The 16,787-nt window shown below is 45.9% G+C and overlaps 1 long non-coding RNA gene and 1 pseudogene across 1 annotated transcript; one reads left to right on the forward strand and one right to left on the reverse strand.

The window, feature by feature from the left end:
* Positions 1-16,787, forward strand: part of LOC128343389 (zinc finger protein 420-like) — a 38,957-nt pseudogene that overhangs the window by 12,378 nt on the left and 9,792 nt on the right.
* On the reverse strand, positions 6,504-15,522 carry LOC128343393 (uncharacterized). The gene is made up of 3 exons (XR_008315500.1): positions 14,486-15,522; positions 13,736-13,828; positions 6,504-8,703 (listed from the first exon to the last, which is right to left on the reverse strand). It is a non-coding gene; the product is annotated as an uncharacterized LOC128343393 (long non-coding RNA).

Here is a 16,787-nt window from a genome sequence, read left to right on the forward strand (position 1 = left end):
GGGTGCACTTTTAAGGGCAGGAGAGGATGCACTTCCTCCCCCCCCCCCACCATGTTTCCCCTGCCGGCACTTGGTTTCTGAAACATCTGTTGGGGTGGCAGGTTACCTCCCTGCTGCCCCCTTCGCTACGTTTTCCAGAAGTACCTGGAAGTAGCACACACGCCTGTGTGTGATGTGTGCCTGCGCACAGGCGCATCTGCTACTTCTGGAAAATGTAGCTAAGGGGGCAGCAGGGAGGTGTGCTGCCCCCCCCCCCGTGGATGTTTCAGAAACGAGTGCTGGCGGGGAAAATGTGCCCGGTGGGGGAGGTTAAGTGCATCCTCCCCCACCCTTAGAGCTGCACCACCACCCCGCCATCAAACTGGCGGAACCACCCACCATGCACATCTCTAGTGTATACATGCATGTAGTTGTGTGTTTGTGTTGTGCACACTTGTATTTGCTTGTTTCTTTGTGCATTTGGATGTGTTTATTGCATGTGTGTGCACATTTCCATGTACCTGTTGCACAGGCGTGTGTGTGCATATGTTGAATGTGTTGCATAAGTTTGCATGAGTTTGTGTTGTGTGCTTCCATATGTGGATGTGCATGTTTGTGTGTGCATATGTTTGCAGTGCATACATATTTTTGTGTATGAGTGTGGTTCACTGCATGTGTGTGTTGCTCTGTGCATGCATGTGTTGAGAGAATCTGAGTATGTTTGTATTATGTGCTTGTGTTTGTGCTTGTTTTTAATGCAGTAGTTATGTGTGTACGTACATGTGTTTGTGTTGTGTGCATATGCATCTGTTTTCTGTGGTTTTTGAGTGTGTGTCCTGTGTGCATGCATATGTACTTGTTTGTATGGCGTGCATGTGTTTGAGTTTGTGTTGTATGCGTTGCATGTGCATGTATGATTGTGCTTCTATATACATGTTTCTCTTGCATGTGTTTGTGTTTCTGTGTGCATGCGTCTTCAAAATCATTCCCTACACAACTAACACCATTACTTCTCTCCCACACTGTTCTAACTTCCCACCTGGCCTCTCCCACCTGTCCCTAAGAACCAAAGGAATAGGCATTGCACTTGCAATAAAATCCACTAGCTGACTCCCCCTGCCAGTGTCAGAGTATTGGCAAACATGTCAACATTCTAGCTTCACTGTCAAACTGGCCATGCTCGATATAGCTCTCCCAGCGCTTGCTAGCCCTAAGCTTTAATGGCGGAGGAAAACCTTAATGCATTTTAATCACTGCTCAGAATGCCACCAGACCACTAAAAGGCACTCTTCCTAAATAAGCCTAAACAGAGTAAAGGCAAGGTGTGCAGTCAAGTCGATTTTGACTCCTGACGCCCACAGAGCCCTGTGGTTTAACTTGGTAGAATACAAGAGGGGTTTACCATTGCCTCTTCCCGTGCAGTATAAGATGATGCCTTTCAGCATACAACAGTCATTTTCATCAAATTTGAAATGTATGATACTCCTGAATAAAATTGGGGCAGAAAAAGGTCGATTTTAAATACTTCTTAACCTGCTGTATCTGTGGTAGTTTTTGTAAGATCACTTTGAAATAATGCACATTTGTAGACTTCAGCAAGAAGATCATGCAAGTCAAGACCTCTTTGCGTGTGTTTGCAAATTGCCTTAACTAATGAGGGGGTCCTCTAGTTAGTCCTTTAATTCCCATGCAGCATGATCTGCTTCCCCATGAAGACTTCTGTATAATTTTCTTCACACAATAGTAAATTAGGATTCTTCTGTAAATTGAAACTCTGTTTCTCCCTCTTTGGGAGGTTTTCTTTATTCCTGCAGCAGATGGAAGGGAGAGCGAGAAAAAAGGTGAAACATGGAAGATGAAAATGGAAGAAAACATTCCCTGTGTGAATAAGTCTCTTGATTCTGAATGCTCTGACTTCCATGAAATTCTAGTCCAAAAAGAAGATTGCCAAGGAAACAGCCAGAATAAATACAATCAATATGCAAACATCTTAACCAGTAAATCAAGCCTTAGCACAAATCAAAGCATTCATACAGGTGAGAAAAAATATGAATGCTCAAAGTGCAGAAAGAGCTTCAACCAGACCTCACACCTTACTTCCCAGCAACGAATCCACACAGAGGAGAAACAATACCAATGCTCAGTGTGTGGAAAGACGTTCTGCCAGAGCACACATCTTACTTTCCATCAAAGAAACCACACAGGGGAGAAACCACATCGGTGCTCATTGTGTGGAAAGAGTTTCAGCCGGAGATCAGACCTTACTTCCCATCAGCGAATTCACACAGGGGAAAAACCATATCAGTGCTCAGTGTGTGGAAAGAGCTTCATCTGGAACTCAGACCTTACTATCCATCAAAGAATCCACACAGGGGAGAAACCATATACATGCTCAGAGTGCGGAAAAAGCTTCAAACAGACCTCACATCTTATTTCCCATAGAAGGATCCACACAGGGGAAAAACCATATCAGTGCTTGATTTGTGGAAAGCGCTTCTGCCAGAACTCACAGCTTACTTGTCATCAAAGAAATCACACAGGAGAAAAGCCATTTCAGTGCTCAGTTTGTGGAAAGAGCTTCAGCCGGAGGGGAGACCTTACTACCCATCAAAGAATCCACACAGGGGAGAAACCACATCAGTGCATGGTGTGTGGAAAGAGCTTCCCTCGAAGACAAGCCCTTACTTACCATCAAAGTATTCACACAGGGGAACAACCGTATCAATGCTCGGTGTGTGGAAAGAGCTTCAGCGATAGCTCACATCTTTCCTCCCATCAGCGAATTCACACAGGGGAAAAACCATATCAGTGTTCAGTGTGTGGAAAGAGCTTCATCCGGAACTCAGACCGAACTTCCCATCAAAGAATCCACACAGGGGAGAAACCATATACATGCTCAGTATGTGGGAAATGCTTTACCCAGAGCTCCAATCTTAATCAACATTTAAGAATACACAGAGGGAAGAAACCATATACATGCTCAGTATGTGGAAAGAGCTTCCTCTGCCTACAAGACCTTGCTTCCCATCAAAGATTCCACACAGAGAAACAATATCAATGTTGACTATGTGCAGAATTTCCATGACAATTTGTACCGTACATCCCATCAAGGAATCCACACAGGAGACGAACCATATCAGTGCTTAGTGTGTAGAAAGAGCTTCATCGTGAACTCACAGCTTATTTCCCATCAAATAATCCACACAGGAGAAAAACCATATCAATGCTTGATATGTAGAAAGAGGTTCCACTGCCACTCACACCGTGCTTTCCATCAAAAAACCCATACCGGGGTGGGGGGCATATAAATGCTCCGTATGTGAAAAGGGCCTCACCTGGAGCTCAAAGCTTACTTCCCATCAAAGAACCTACACAGAGGAGAAACCCTTTCAGTGTTCAGCATGTGGAAAGAACTTACATTGCAGACAAGTCCTTCTTTTCAAAGAATCCAGGGGTAAACCATATCAATGCTCCACAAGAGCTTCAGTTCTATTGCAAAATGAAAGAAACCTCAAATAATCCACATATGGAAGAGACCGAATATTCAAAGATCGTCATTACTTTGGGCATCAGCTTATCTATCCTTTCACAACAGTGAAGTCCCTACATTCCTTTTTAGGTAGGAACAGTGGCAGCTGGTGGTTCCTGGGACTGTGAGGGCGCCAAGCAGGGCAGGTGATGGGTGGAGCCACAGGTAGTGAGAGGTGGAGCCAATTGTAGGCAGCTGAGGAGGTGGAGCCAGGACTAGGCGGGTGCCTTAGCAGTAACTGGCAAAGTGTAGGTTTGTAGCTAATGAGTGGGATCAAAATACAAACACAAGCACACAAATCCCATTTGCTCATCAGCAGAGATACAGAGAAATATGGAAAACATCAGTTGCTTTATAGTGTTTAACAGGACTACAGTAGTGTGTAGATTTGTTGTATCTAACACGGCAGGATCAAAAGACAAGCACACACACGGGAAAAGAACTGGACAAGCCACAAGTTAAGCACAGACCAGCTATAAAAAGGCTGCTTCTGTGGAAAGTAAATACATTCTGAAGTCATCAGGGCAGCTCTGTCTGCCTATTTTAAAAAATGAATACCACTAATAATGAACAACAAGAAAGAACTCTGAGCCAGAGTGGTGCAGTGGTTAGTGTGCTGGAATAGACTGGGGAAATCCATATTCAAATCTCCATTCAGCCATGAAACTCACTGGGTGACTCTGGGACAATCACTTATCTCTTAACATAACCTTCCTCATAGGGCTATTGGGAGGGAAAATGTCACCATGTGCACCACTCTGGGCTTCTTGGAGGAAGCACAGGCTATACCTGTAAAAGTTAACATCTATATAAGCCACAAGTAAAGCAGAGACTCACTACAAAAGTGGAGAACAAATGCATTCTGAAATTACAAGGGCAGCTCTGCCTGCCTATTTCAAAAATGCATACATAAATAATATAAAAATTACAGGTTTTTCAGTGATGCTTGCTGCAGCTATAATCCATCTCCTATAACCCAGAGGGTACCATGGGAAGCAAAGATGCACAGGGACACCCCCTCCCTACTCCATGGCCTTTACCATGGGATGTGGTGATGGCCACCAACTTGGATAGCTTTAAAGGGGGCTTAGACAAATTCATGGTGGACAGGACTATCAATGGCTACTAGTCTGGTGGCTGTGGGCCACCTCCAGCCTCAAGAGGCACGATGACTCTCAATACCAGTTCCAGGGGAGCAACTGCAGGAGAAAGGGCATGCACATACCTCTTGCCTGTGGGCTCCCCAGAGGCATCTGGTGGGCCACTGTGTTAAACAGGATGCTGGACAAGATGGGCCTTGTGCCTGATCTAGCAGGGCTGTTCTTATGTTTTATGAATAGCTGGGTGCTACTCTCTGCCTGCCTTGGGTGTTCACTACGTAGTCAGGGTGTCCATCCTAGGAAGGTACAAATGTTTTCTATATGGAACACTTCCTTAATCTTTGCCTGATCGACCATAATGCCCAGTAGACATATTAATGTTACAGATACTGGCCACAATCCAGGCAAAAATCTGGTTAGCTCTCTGCATAGCAAATTGATTTTTCAAATTATTTTCCTTCCAACAGAATCCATTCCTTCTCTACACCACACCCACATGGAAATCCACTTCTGCAATTATTTGAAAAGCAGTTTGTACTCAGAAATCCATGCATATGCCCTAAAATAACTTTCTGGCTTCTTATGCCAGTTTCTAATCTATTTAGTCCAGTCTTAGTTTGCTGTTCCTTCCAAGTTTGCTGTTCCTTCCAATGTTTTATGGCATGTCATTTTGGGAATGGGCCATAAAGCTTTGCATACAGATCAGATCAGAGAGCAAGGAAGAGAAAGCCAAGGTTGCATTTCCTCCTCTCCAAACAAAGACGCTAGCAAAAGATCAGACTTACCAACAGTCAGCCAGCCTATCTACTCTCTAATCAAAATGGTGATTGGATTTTTCTGAGAAACTATAAGAAAAAGACTTCCCCATCCTCTGGACTCTCTGATTGGCTGCCTGAGGAATCATTCAGCCTAGTCCTTCTCTGGTTGGTTTATAGAATGGTCATAGGACCAGCCACTTTGCAAAACAAAAGTAAGCATGCTTATTGTCTCCTGCCTTACTAATATTGATATTTTAAAAGAGCTGGGGCTTTTTGTTTATTCTGTGCCACCCTTGCCCAGCCTCAGAAATCTTAAAGCAGTAGCAGGCAGGCAAGATGTAACTGCAGAGCCAGTGTGGTGTAGTGGTTAGAGTTTTGGACTAGGACCGGGGAGACCTGAGTTCAAATTCCCAGTTAGCCATGAAACTCACTGGGTGATACTGGGCCTGTCACATATCTTTCAGCCTAACCTACCTCTCAAGGTTGATGTGAGGATAAATATAGCCAGGTACACTGCTCTGGGCTCTTTGGAGAGATATAAATGTAAAATAAAACAGGGAAGAAAAGATCAGCAGGGAACAACAGAGGGAGGCAGTAGACATGCAAGTCGGAAGCACAGACTACATGGTTGACTGGGAAATTTAGTCCCACTTTGCCCATAGATAAGATCCGCCTCTAGGTAGGAAAGATGTCTGCCCGAGAGACTATTTCATTTCAAGTGCAGGATTTGCATCTGCTGTTCAGTCGTAGCCATAGAAAGGTGACAGATGAGACTTTGGTCTGTCTCAATTGATGATGTTTTATAAATGTCCCTTCCATGTTGTATAAGCAGAATGCTGTACTGCTCAGACATCGTTGCAGTGAGAAGCGAGTCACTGATTTTGCATGAAGGATTTGCAGACTCATAAGCAGAAATGAATCTTCTGTCAATTGCATGGATACTATAGAGGAGTTACATAAGAACAGCCCTGCTGGATCAGGCCCAAGGCCCATCTAGTTCAGCATCCTGTTTCGCACAGTGGCCCACCAGATGCCACTGGAAGCCATAGGCAGGAGTTGAGGGCATACCCTCTCTCCTGCTGTTACTCCCCTGCAACTGGTATTCAGAGGCATCTTGTCTCTGAGGCTGGAGGTGGCCTATAGCCCTCCAGCTAGTAGCCGTTGATAGACCTCTCCTCCATGAAGTTATCCAAGCCCCTCTTAAAGCCATTCAGGTTGTTGGCTGTCACCACATCTTGTGGCAAAGAATTCCACAAGTTGATTATGTGTTGTGCAAAAAAGTACTTCCGTTTGCTGGACCTAAATTTCTTGGCAACCAATTTCATGGGATGACCCCTAGTTCTAGTGTTATGTGTGTGAGAGAGAAATTTATCTCTATCCACTTTCTCTACACCATGCATGATTTTTAAGGAAGGTGCTCTAGGCCCCTGATCATCTTGCAGCAAGATGTGGAGAGAGAGCGCACTGTTGTGAGCAAGTAGCCACTAACAGCATACTGTAGCACGTAGTATTTTGGAACTGGTCTTGGTAGAGCTTGGTTCAGAGCCTTGCTCAGCCAAGAAGCTCAGCAGAGGGACCTTAAGGCTGTCAGGGAAAAGAGAGATTGGCCGTGGGGGCGGGGGGAGACTAGTCACCCAAAAGATAAAAACTGAACTTTATCATATTAGATTTGTTAATAGCAAGAGCTAATCCAAAGAGAATCCTAATCTGTAGAAATATATTTGAAATAGAGACTGTATCCAGATAAAGCTCTACAGGTTTGTTCATATACACCAGGCATCCCCAAACTGCGGCCCTCCAGATGTTGCTGAACTACAACTTCCAGCATACCCAGCCACAAAAAAATTGTGTCTAGGGATGCTGGGAGTTGTAGTTCAGCAACATCTGGAGGGCCGCAGTTTGGGGATGCCTGATATACACTCTCACAAAATATAAAAGTTAATATGAAAAGGCTGAAATGATATGTATGTAAACAATCAAGTACAGTAGTCCCTCGACCTACGAACTACTCGACAACCAACGTTTTCGACTTACGAACGCCAAAAAAGACCGGAAGTAGTTGGCGGTTTAGATTTGGCTTCCTCGACTTACGAATTTTTAGATGCGGTTGCCTCGACTTATGAGTGTTTCCAGACCTCCGTGGGTGCGCTTTTCGACCTACGAAAATTTCGACTTACGAACGTCCGTTCGGAACGGATTAACTACGTAAGTCGAGGGACCACTGTATATAAACAAAACTCTCATATTACAGTAAAGATAAAACTACCCATATCTAGTAGCCAGTCTCAAAGAAGGAGACAACGTCAGGAATAGCAGCATCCAAGATTTTATGTCAGTCCAACTGCCTTATAATGCCTCAAGGGGAAACTAGAAGTGCTTTATCTGGGTAGAAAGAGGCTTTAAGTTGGTCCAGCTGTGATGCCACATATGGAGAACAAGGAAGCTCTTTGTCCAACCAAACACGTTTCAGTCTATTGCAGGTCTTCAGTGGTATTAAAGAGGCGATTGCATTTCCTTGGTAAAGTAACTGTCCTCAGGTTTTTACTGGAAAGGATTTTGTTCCTGAGACATACACTGATTACAGTGTGCTGCTCTCCATGAAAGCACCAAGAAAACAAGAACGGGTGAGAGGCGGGGGGAATCCCAAAGGTGCTGAATAAATGTTGTTCAATTCTGTATTAATGCCTGATATGTTTTGAGCTAAAAATGGTCTTCCTCAGAGGCAGCTGTAAAAATAACAATAAAATGTTAAACAAAAAGTGTGTGTGTGTGTGTGTAGGAATTATAGTATTAGGACTTTCAAAATATAAAAATGTATCAAAAACCTCTGTATATTAAAATTATAAATTATCTTACCCCAATATAATACCATTTTCTGTTTCTTGAAACAGTTATACAAAGTGTTGAATAATCAATTATCTTAGCTGCAGAAATGGTTACACCAAAATGTCTACATTCCAAATGAATCTCACATGTAAGAAATATTTCTCAAATATAATAACATGTGGCATTGAATCTGAAATCTTATCAAAATTAACCATGTACAACACAGTCACCTTTCTAATGAATATAAATGTACTGGGGTTTCTAGGTAAATCTGTTCAATAGCATAACAAACTCTAAAAATGAAAGGGGGGGAGATGAGAATAAAAGGAAAGGAACAGAGCAAACAAAAAATGTTTTACATTAGTGAAAGTATCTTTTCTTTATCCCACAGCAGCAGGAATATCTGTGTCTATTTCTTCCCAATATCCCTTCTCACTTCCATGTCTCGTCATAATATCTGCATCTCACTGCTGGTGCACTCCTTATTGAACCATCTTTACTCCAAGATCCTCTGCATGGGAAGAGATGCACTCATTGTGCCACATAATTGCAATGGGATGTGTTTTCCCTGGAGAATCTGCAGAATCAGAGCCTGACTATGGGCTGGACTCAAGAGTCTGTCACTTCCCCTGCATTTAGTTTGGGGGAGATGTGCTTTGGCCACAGGCATGAGGAAATGGGGACTGTGGGCGTGATCCTGAACATAGCTGGTTTTGATTTTAAAAAATTAATTAAAATGCAGTTTCCATAATGGTGCAAATCAGGGGAAAGGAATGTGAAATAATTTCCAGAGACTGGGGTGCTTTTGCATCCTCTAGGGCAGGGATTCTTAATGTTGGGTCCCCAGATATTATTGGACTTCAACTCCCATAATCCCCAGCCCTAGTGGCCTTTGGTTGGGGATCATGGGAGTTGAAGTCCAATAACATCTGGGGACCCAACATTGAAAATCCCTGCTCTTGGGCTTATTATCAGTGTACACTGCTATTGTCTCTCTGCCCCTCTGAAAGGATTTCAGGTTAATAAGCCCTGTAGCTCAGTGGAAGAGCATCTGCTTTACATGCAGACGGTCCCAGGTTCATTCCTTGGCATCTCCCGGTAGGGCTGGAAAAGACTCCTGCCTCAAACCTTGGAGACCCGTTGCCAGTCAATCTAGACCAGGGTTGCTTAAATTCTGCCCTCCTGCAGATGTTGGCCTACAACTCCCATAATCCCTATTTATTGGCCACTGTGGCTGGGGATCATGGGAGCTGTAGTCCAAAAACAGCTGGGGTGGAGGCAAAGTTGAGCAGGCCTGGTCTAGATGCTACTGAGCTAGATGAACCAATGGTCTGACTCAGTATAAGGCAGTTTACAGAGGTTGCTGGTCTGAATCCCCACTGGTATGTTTCCCAGACTATGTGAAACACCTATCTTGGGCAGCAGCGATATAGGAAGATGCTGAAAAGCATCATCTCATACGGTGTGGGAAGAGGCAATGGTAAACCTCTCCTGTATTCTACCAAAGACAACCACATTGCTCTGTGGTCGCTAGGAGTTGACACTGACTCCATGGCACACATTTACCTTTTTACTTACTATGTTCAAAGAGCTTCATACTCGGATTTACTTGGAATCTTTTGTCTACTTGTGGTCTCTGTTTAAGAAGCACACTGAACAACTGGAATGGGTTCAGGGGAGGGCCACTGAACCCATGAAGATGGTGAGGTCTGGAAAACAAGCCTTATGTGGAATGGTTGAAGGTGCCATGTATGTTTTAACTGCATACAAGACTAAGGGATATGATTGCCAGCTTCAAATATCTGAAGGGCTGTCACAGAAGGAGGAGCAGACTTGTTGTGCTGGAGGGCAGACTCGAACCAGTGGGTAGAAATCACAAGGAAGCAGATACAGGCTAGATATTGGGAGGAATTTCCTAACTGTAAGAGCGATTGGACAACAGAACAATCTGCCTCATGCAGCAGAGGGTTCTCCTTTGCTAAATGTTTTCAAACAGGCAAGGTGGTCAGCTCTCAGAAACACTGTAGCAATTCTGTGCACTTTGCAGGGTGTGTGTGTCAGGCTGAAGACATCCAAGACCCCTTCCATCTCTAAAGCTCTCTAGAATAACCTCCAGGAGTGGGAGGGCACACTCCTGCTCATGATAGCAGGTACCACCTGCTTGGTGCAGACTTTGCAGAATCACACATAATAGGGACTTTTTAAAAGTCTCTATAAGACTCATACCTAATGGCAGAACAGGAAAATAACTTGCCTAGTGAGCAAGAGGTTGCTGGTTCGAATCCCCGCTGGTATGTTTCCCAGACTATGGGGAACATCTATATCGGGCAACAGCAATATAGGAAGATGCTGAAAGGCATCATCTCACACTGCACAGGAGGAGGCAATGGTAAACCCCTCCTGTATTCTACCAAAGACAACCATAGGGCTCTGTGGTCACCAGGAGTCAACACCGAAAGCACACTTTACCTTAAAGAGTCATATTTTCACCCAAGTTTCTTAAATTGACTGTGGTTTTAAATTGTTTATAAGGTTTTCATTTGAATTTGTTTTATGTTGTTGTGAACCACCCAGAGACAGAAGTTTTGGCCTACAGATTTGAGAAATAAAAGAAATAAATGAATCAAGAGAGACTCATTATTCTGCATATTCTGATAACTGAACAGTGCCCAATATAGAATTACAGGTCACATCAAAGTGTTCCTTCTGTCCATCATTCTAGTAGGCCAAAAAATTGAATTTGCCACCTTTTTGTTATAATTACTTTGTTATAACATGAAGATTTTTAATTTAAAAAAATAATAATTTGGGGAGGAGGACAGGGGTTGAATTTTCATCAGTGACTGATGTTCGGCTTTATTTAATGTGAGGCCCTCCATGTGCCAGACTACACGAAGTTCCTGGGTGGGGGGAAGCAGGTGCTTGCTTCCAGGGCTGACTCCCTGCCTCTCAACAAAGCTTTACCCATCACCTGCATGATGCACATGGACCCCTCCAAACTCCCCAAGGAAAGGGAGGGCAAGAAAGAGACAGAGGCTGGGGCTCCCCAAAGGAGTTTCCGGCAAACCTTAGGGAGACAGAATTCCTGATACCGTTTTCCTTTTGGTCGTATCCCCTCTCCCCGGCCAATTAGGAACATAGGAAGCTGCCAGAGTCAGACCACTGGTCCATCTAGTTCAGTATTGCCTGCACAGACTGGCAGCGGCTTCTCCAAGGTTGCAGGCAGGACAGGACTCTCCCTCAGTCAGTCCTATTTTGAAGATGTCAAGGAGGGAACTTGGAACCTTCTTAATGCAAGCATGCAAGACAGGTGCTGTTCCCAGAGCGGCCCCATAGGGGAATATCTCACAACAATGCTCACACTTGTCTCGCATAATTCAAATGCAAACCAGGCCAGACCCTGCTTAGCAAAGGAGGCAATTCATTTTTGCTACGTTGCTGCCACAAGACCAGCTTTCCTCCCGGAATTCCAGCTCTAGTCTTGCTCCCGATTTGGGGGCTACTCCCGATATTCCGGAGTAAGTGCATTGCAAAACCAGGGAAGGAACTCGGGTCGCGGTGGGCGGTTCGAGGCTCAGGCTAACTTTTGGGGGTTGCGGTTGCCTCGGCGGGGGAGGATGTTGCGGGGTGGGGTGTTGAGACCTCCCGGGGCTAAATTCCGCTCGCCCCAGATGCTGGTGAGCGACAATAAGCCAGCCTTTGGGAGCAATGCTATGCCCCCCCCTCCCTACCTCCTCTGTGCTCGAAGCATGCACCGCTTCCCGCTCTCGCCCGCGTTTGCAGAGCGAGGCTGCAGCGATCTTAGCAGGCGGAGGGTTAAGGTGAGTGAGTGGAGGTTCCTAGAGAGGCCTGGGAGGGGGTGGCGAACGGGCTGTCCATCAGAGAGCAGCCTTCCTGGGAGGGAGGGTGCGTGGCTTGTGAACTAGAGTGGCCGCACTGAGCACCCCACCCAGCGCCTCATCATCGCTGCTGCTCTTGTGAGAAAGGAGCCTTTAATTTTCTCACCACCTCCACCCACAACATCAGCCCCATTTCAAGGATCTGGTGAGTGCAAAGGCGATGCTTGCGGTGCAGCAGGAAAGGGGGGGGGGCGCGCTGTCTGTCTGGCAGAGCCCCGAGGGGGGTCTTCAGAGTTGGGGGTCTGCGATCATCTCTTCCCTGAGACCAATACTAGGGATCTGCTGCGTCCTGCCCACCCAAACTCGTAGATCAGCCACTGGGCCCCGAAGAAAGGCAAATGCAAGATATTAGCAAGATGGTCCCGAAGTGCAGAAATGGAGGCAGGGCTCAGAGGGCGGGGGCGGGGGGGGGGCGACGACTTTGCTTTCTTCTTGGGTAGACGCAGTCTCGGGTAAAGCGAGGGGGCTCCACATTTGGAAGGCTCTATTTGCAAGAGGCAAGAGACTGTGCAGTGGAACCCCCTCTTTCTTGTCCAGCTGCCAGTCTTGGATTTCCCTACCTCTCTGGGATCTGGGGTGAGCAAAGGGCATTTGGGGTGCAGCAGTAAGTAAAGGTAACGTAAAGTGTTCCATCGAGTCAATGTTGACTCCTGGTGACCACAGAGCCCTGTGGTTGTCTTTGGTAGAATACAGGAAGGGGTTTGCCATCTCCCATGCAGTATGTGATGATGCCTTTCAGCATCTTCCTAGATCACTGCTACCCAATATAGGTGTTTTCCTATAGTCTGGGAAACCTACCAGCGGGGATTCGAACCGGCAACCTCTGGCTTGGTAGTCAAGTCATTTCCCTGCTGTGCCATTAGGTGGCTTGCAGCAGTGGGCACCAGTCAGGAAAGTGGGGAGGGGGCACTCTAAGTGCTCACAGAGGTTCACCTAGGTGATTTTGGACCTTGGGCCTTTACTTTGGAAGCTGCAAGTTAATCATCACCCCCCTACACACACATACCGTGACACATGCAGTATTTTTAACACATGGGTGGGTTCTTCTTGAGGGCACAAACAGCAACTGAACTCACAAGAATGTAAGAATATAAAACAGTTATATTTATGCAAGTATGCATTAGCAGAAACTTTTCAACACAGAACAACACATTCCCGTCCCACATAGTTTCCCCCACTCCCCCCTCTGTCTCTAAAGCAGAGGTCATGGCCACCCAGCACAGTGCAGGTCAGCAGCAACCACACCACCTGGGACAAACTAAAGAGGATTTGGGGGGCCCCAGGGGGTGTGGAGGCCCTGGACTTCAGCCTGGAAGTCCGGGGGTAAGAGCACCTCTGGGCCCACAAATATTAGCACCAAACCTATAAACAAATGGATCACAGTCCAGACAGCACTGTAGCAGATTAGTGGAACCAAAGCACAAGCAGAGTGAAAGACAGGCGCTTTTGAAAATGTTACTTTTGTATAAGCATAGTGTAGAAATGTAGTATTTGGCTACCTTGAGAAAAATGGAAGTCCTCCCAAAGGAGAGAGGGGGAAGGCGGGGGCTTGGCTCATCAGCCTTGTGCCTAGCAGAGGTGAAATTTGGTTTGAGATGTAGGGCGAGGGAGAGAAGGAGAGAAATAAAGAGCAGCTTGTCTTACTATCCTTTTGTCTACTGACTCTTGAGTGAAGCCAAGGGAGTGGATTTCATCAGGGACATCCAAGCTTCTGGTCCACAAGGTCTTGCCAAAGTTCTACGCAAAGAGAAGCAAGTACAGTTATATCTTTCTCTGTAGGCTGTGAGGCACCAGGAAGCCTGAAATCACTTTTTTTTAAAAAAAAAATTACATTTTATATGCCGCTCTTCCTCCAAGGAGCCCAGAGTAGTGTACTACATACTTAAGTTTCTCCTCACAACAACCCTGTGAAGTAGGTTAGGCGGAGTGAAAAGTGACTGGCCCAGAGTCACCCAGCAAGTTTCATGGCTCAATGGGGATTTGAATCCGGGTCTCTCCAGTCCTAGTCCAGCACTCTAGCCACTACACCACGCTGGCTCTTCCCAGTGGTGGCCAGTCAGGCACTGATGCTCATGCCCAACTCCCTTGAGAGACTGGGGAGGGCTACAATGAGACCCACCCTTGTGAGCTCTTCTGAGGAGAGGTGCGCATAGGGACTTCTGGGATTTCTAGAGAGGGCAATTCTGTGTTGTAATGAATCCCAGGGACGAAGGAAGTCTGGGGTCGGGGAAGTGTGAGATCCTTAGTACCGAACTAGAATCACCCAATTTTGCTTCTAAAACACCTTTCAGCTTCAAGAACATTGTACAGTACTGCAGAAAGAATAATGTGTTGACTTGGAAGGATAAATGCCCCATCTTTCTGGGTAGCCCTTGCTTTGGGAGGGAAACTTACAGAAGAACAAGGAGATATTTCAGTATTCTTGGAAGCTGCTTTGGAGTACAGGGTGAAGATGGAAGAGGAACACTCAGCTGGCTCTGGAGCAGGAAGAGGTTCCCTTGCCACCCAGGCTGGGAGCAGTGAGGAACTGTGGGAAAAAACCGTGCAGAAGATGCTGGGCGAGGACACCACCAGCTCAGTTGCAAAGCACCAGAGACTCAAGCAGTTCTGCTACCAGGAAGCCGAGGGCCCCCGAGAGATTTGCAGCCGAATTCACAGTCTTTGCCGTCAGTGGCTGAAGCCAGAAAAGCACACGAAGATGCAGATTCTCGACCTGGTGATTCTGGAGCAGTTCCTGACTGTCCTGCCCCCAGAGATGGAGAGTTGGGTCAGAGAATGTGGAGCAGAGACCAGTTCCCAGGCGGTGGCCCTGGCAGAAGGTTTCCTCCTGAGCCAAGCAGAGGAGAAGAAGCAGGGAAAGCAGCAGGTGTGTGCATCTCTTTCATCCTGGTAGCTCTAAAGGGCTGAAAATATGGGGACTCATGAAGGAGGAATTCCCAGTTTGGAGGGTGGGGAGAGATTCCAGGAAGGATTAAGGACTACTAAGCTCCTTTCCTTTAACTGCCCAGAGACATTTTGGTATAAGGTGGTATAGAAATTTACTTACTAAATAAATAAACAAACTGCACCATACCTTGAGGATGATTTTGAAATATTGCTATCCCACCTTTTGATTAAAAATCCAGAACGTGGCAAACAAAATGTATTAAAAGAGCTATAAAGTTAGTAGAAATAAATCAAAACAGAAGCACAGGAGCCAATGCCACAATGTGTTGAATAACAAAATCTAACATTATCATCATCCAAAAATGTAAACTTTGTTACCTTCCAATGCCCTTTGAAATAAAGTTGCCTTTTTGCCTTTTCCCTGAAAACCAAGAGAGATGAAAACCAGAAGGGGGCTCTCTGGAATGGGAGTAGTTGCACTACTTCTGAGAAGGCCCAGTCCTGGGTACCTTATGAGAGTTGGAAAGAGGAGAGCTGGTCCTGTGGTAGCAAGCATGACTTGTCCCCTTAGCTAAGCAGGGTCTGCCCTGGTTGCATATGAATGGGAAACATTGATGTGTGAGCACTGTAAGATATTCCCCTCAGGAAATGGAGCCCCTGCGAAGAGCAGAAGGTTCCAAGTTCCCTCCCTGGCATCTCCAAGATAGGGCTGAGCCTAAGAGAGATTCCTGCCTGCAACTTTGCTATATACTGAGTCAGACCATTGGTCCACCTAGTTCAGTATTGTCTACACAGTCTGGCAGCAGCTTCTCCAAGGTCGCAAGCAGGAGTCTCTCACAGCCCTATCTGGAGCTGCCAGGGAGGGAACTTGGAACCTTCTGCATTCAAGAATGCAGGTGCTCCTCCCAGAGCAGCTCCATCTCCTAAGGGGAATATCTTATAGTGCTCACTGTTGTCTCCCATTCAAATACAAACCAGGGTGGACCCTGCTTAGCAAAGGGAACAATTCATGCTTTCTACCCCAAGACCAGCTCTCCTCATCATCTGCTTGCTTGCGTGCAGAAGGTTACAAGTTCCCTCCCTGGCATCTCCAAGATAGGGTTGAGAGAGGTTCCTGCCTGTGGAGTCTCTTGGAGAACCTTGGAGAAGCTGCTGCCAGTCTCTGTCGACAATAATGAGCTAGATGGACCAAGGGTCCAACTTGGTATAAGGCCGCTTCCTATGTTCTGATAAATGAAATAATCCCTCTTCCCATTCTTTCTTTGATCTTTTAGGGGCAGAGACCATCAGAAGTGGACACAGATTTTTCTGAGTCAGAGAAGGGTTCATCAGACTGCAGAGAGAGGCCACTGTTCAGATGGATTGTGCAAGAGGGTGATGGAGAAGGCTCCTTGCTGGGTAAGGGGACGTATTCTAGCTTGGTCTGCTGTGCTTGAGTCTACCTGACATATATGGGCTGCTTTTTCATTTTCCTTTGTGGAGGGAAAAGCTTCTCTCTTCTCTCTTCCTTTAGTCTAACAATGAGTTTTTGTTGCAGTACTTCAAGGCTTTTGAGAGCCATTCCCGGACTTTTAAGGCTGCTAAAGCTCCAGTGTGGGAAGAGATTGTTTTCACACAAGGAGATGAAGTAAAACTACATACATAATCGATTGTGTTCCCTAGCTTGATCTCACCTCCCCACCCAGTAACAAAGTTTTCAGTGCAGATGAATCAGTAAAATTAGACACAAAAGCAGCAGGATCAATGGAAAACAGACCTGTTTCTAACCTTCCTTTTTGGGGCAAGGTGACAGAGTGTGTGGTGGCATCTC

Source organism: Hemicordylus capensis, chromosome 2, assembly GCF_027244095.1.
Source record: "Hemicordylus capensis ecotype Gifberg chromosome 2, rHemCap1.1.pri, whole genome shotgun sequence".
Lineage (NCBI taxonomy): Eukaryota > Metazoa > Chordata > Lepidosauria > Squamata > Cordylidae > Hemicordylus > Hemicordylus capensis.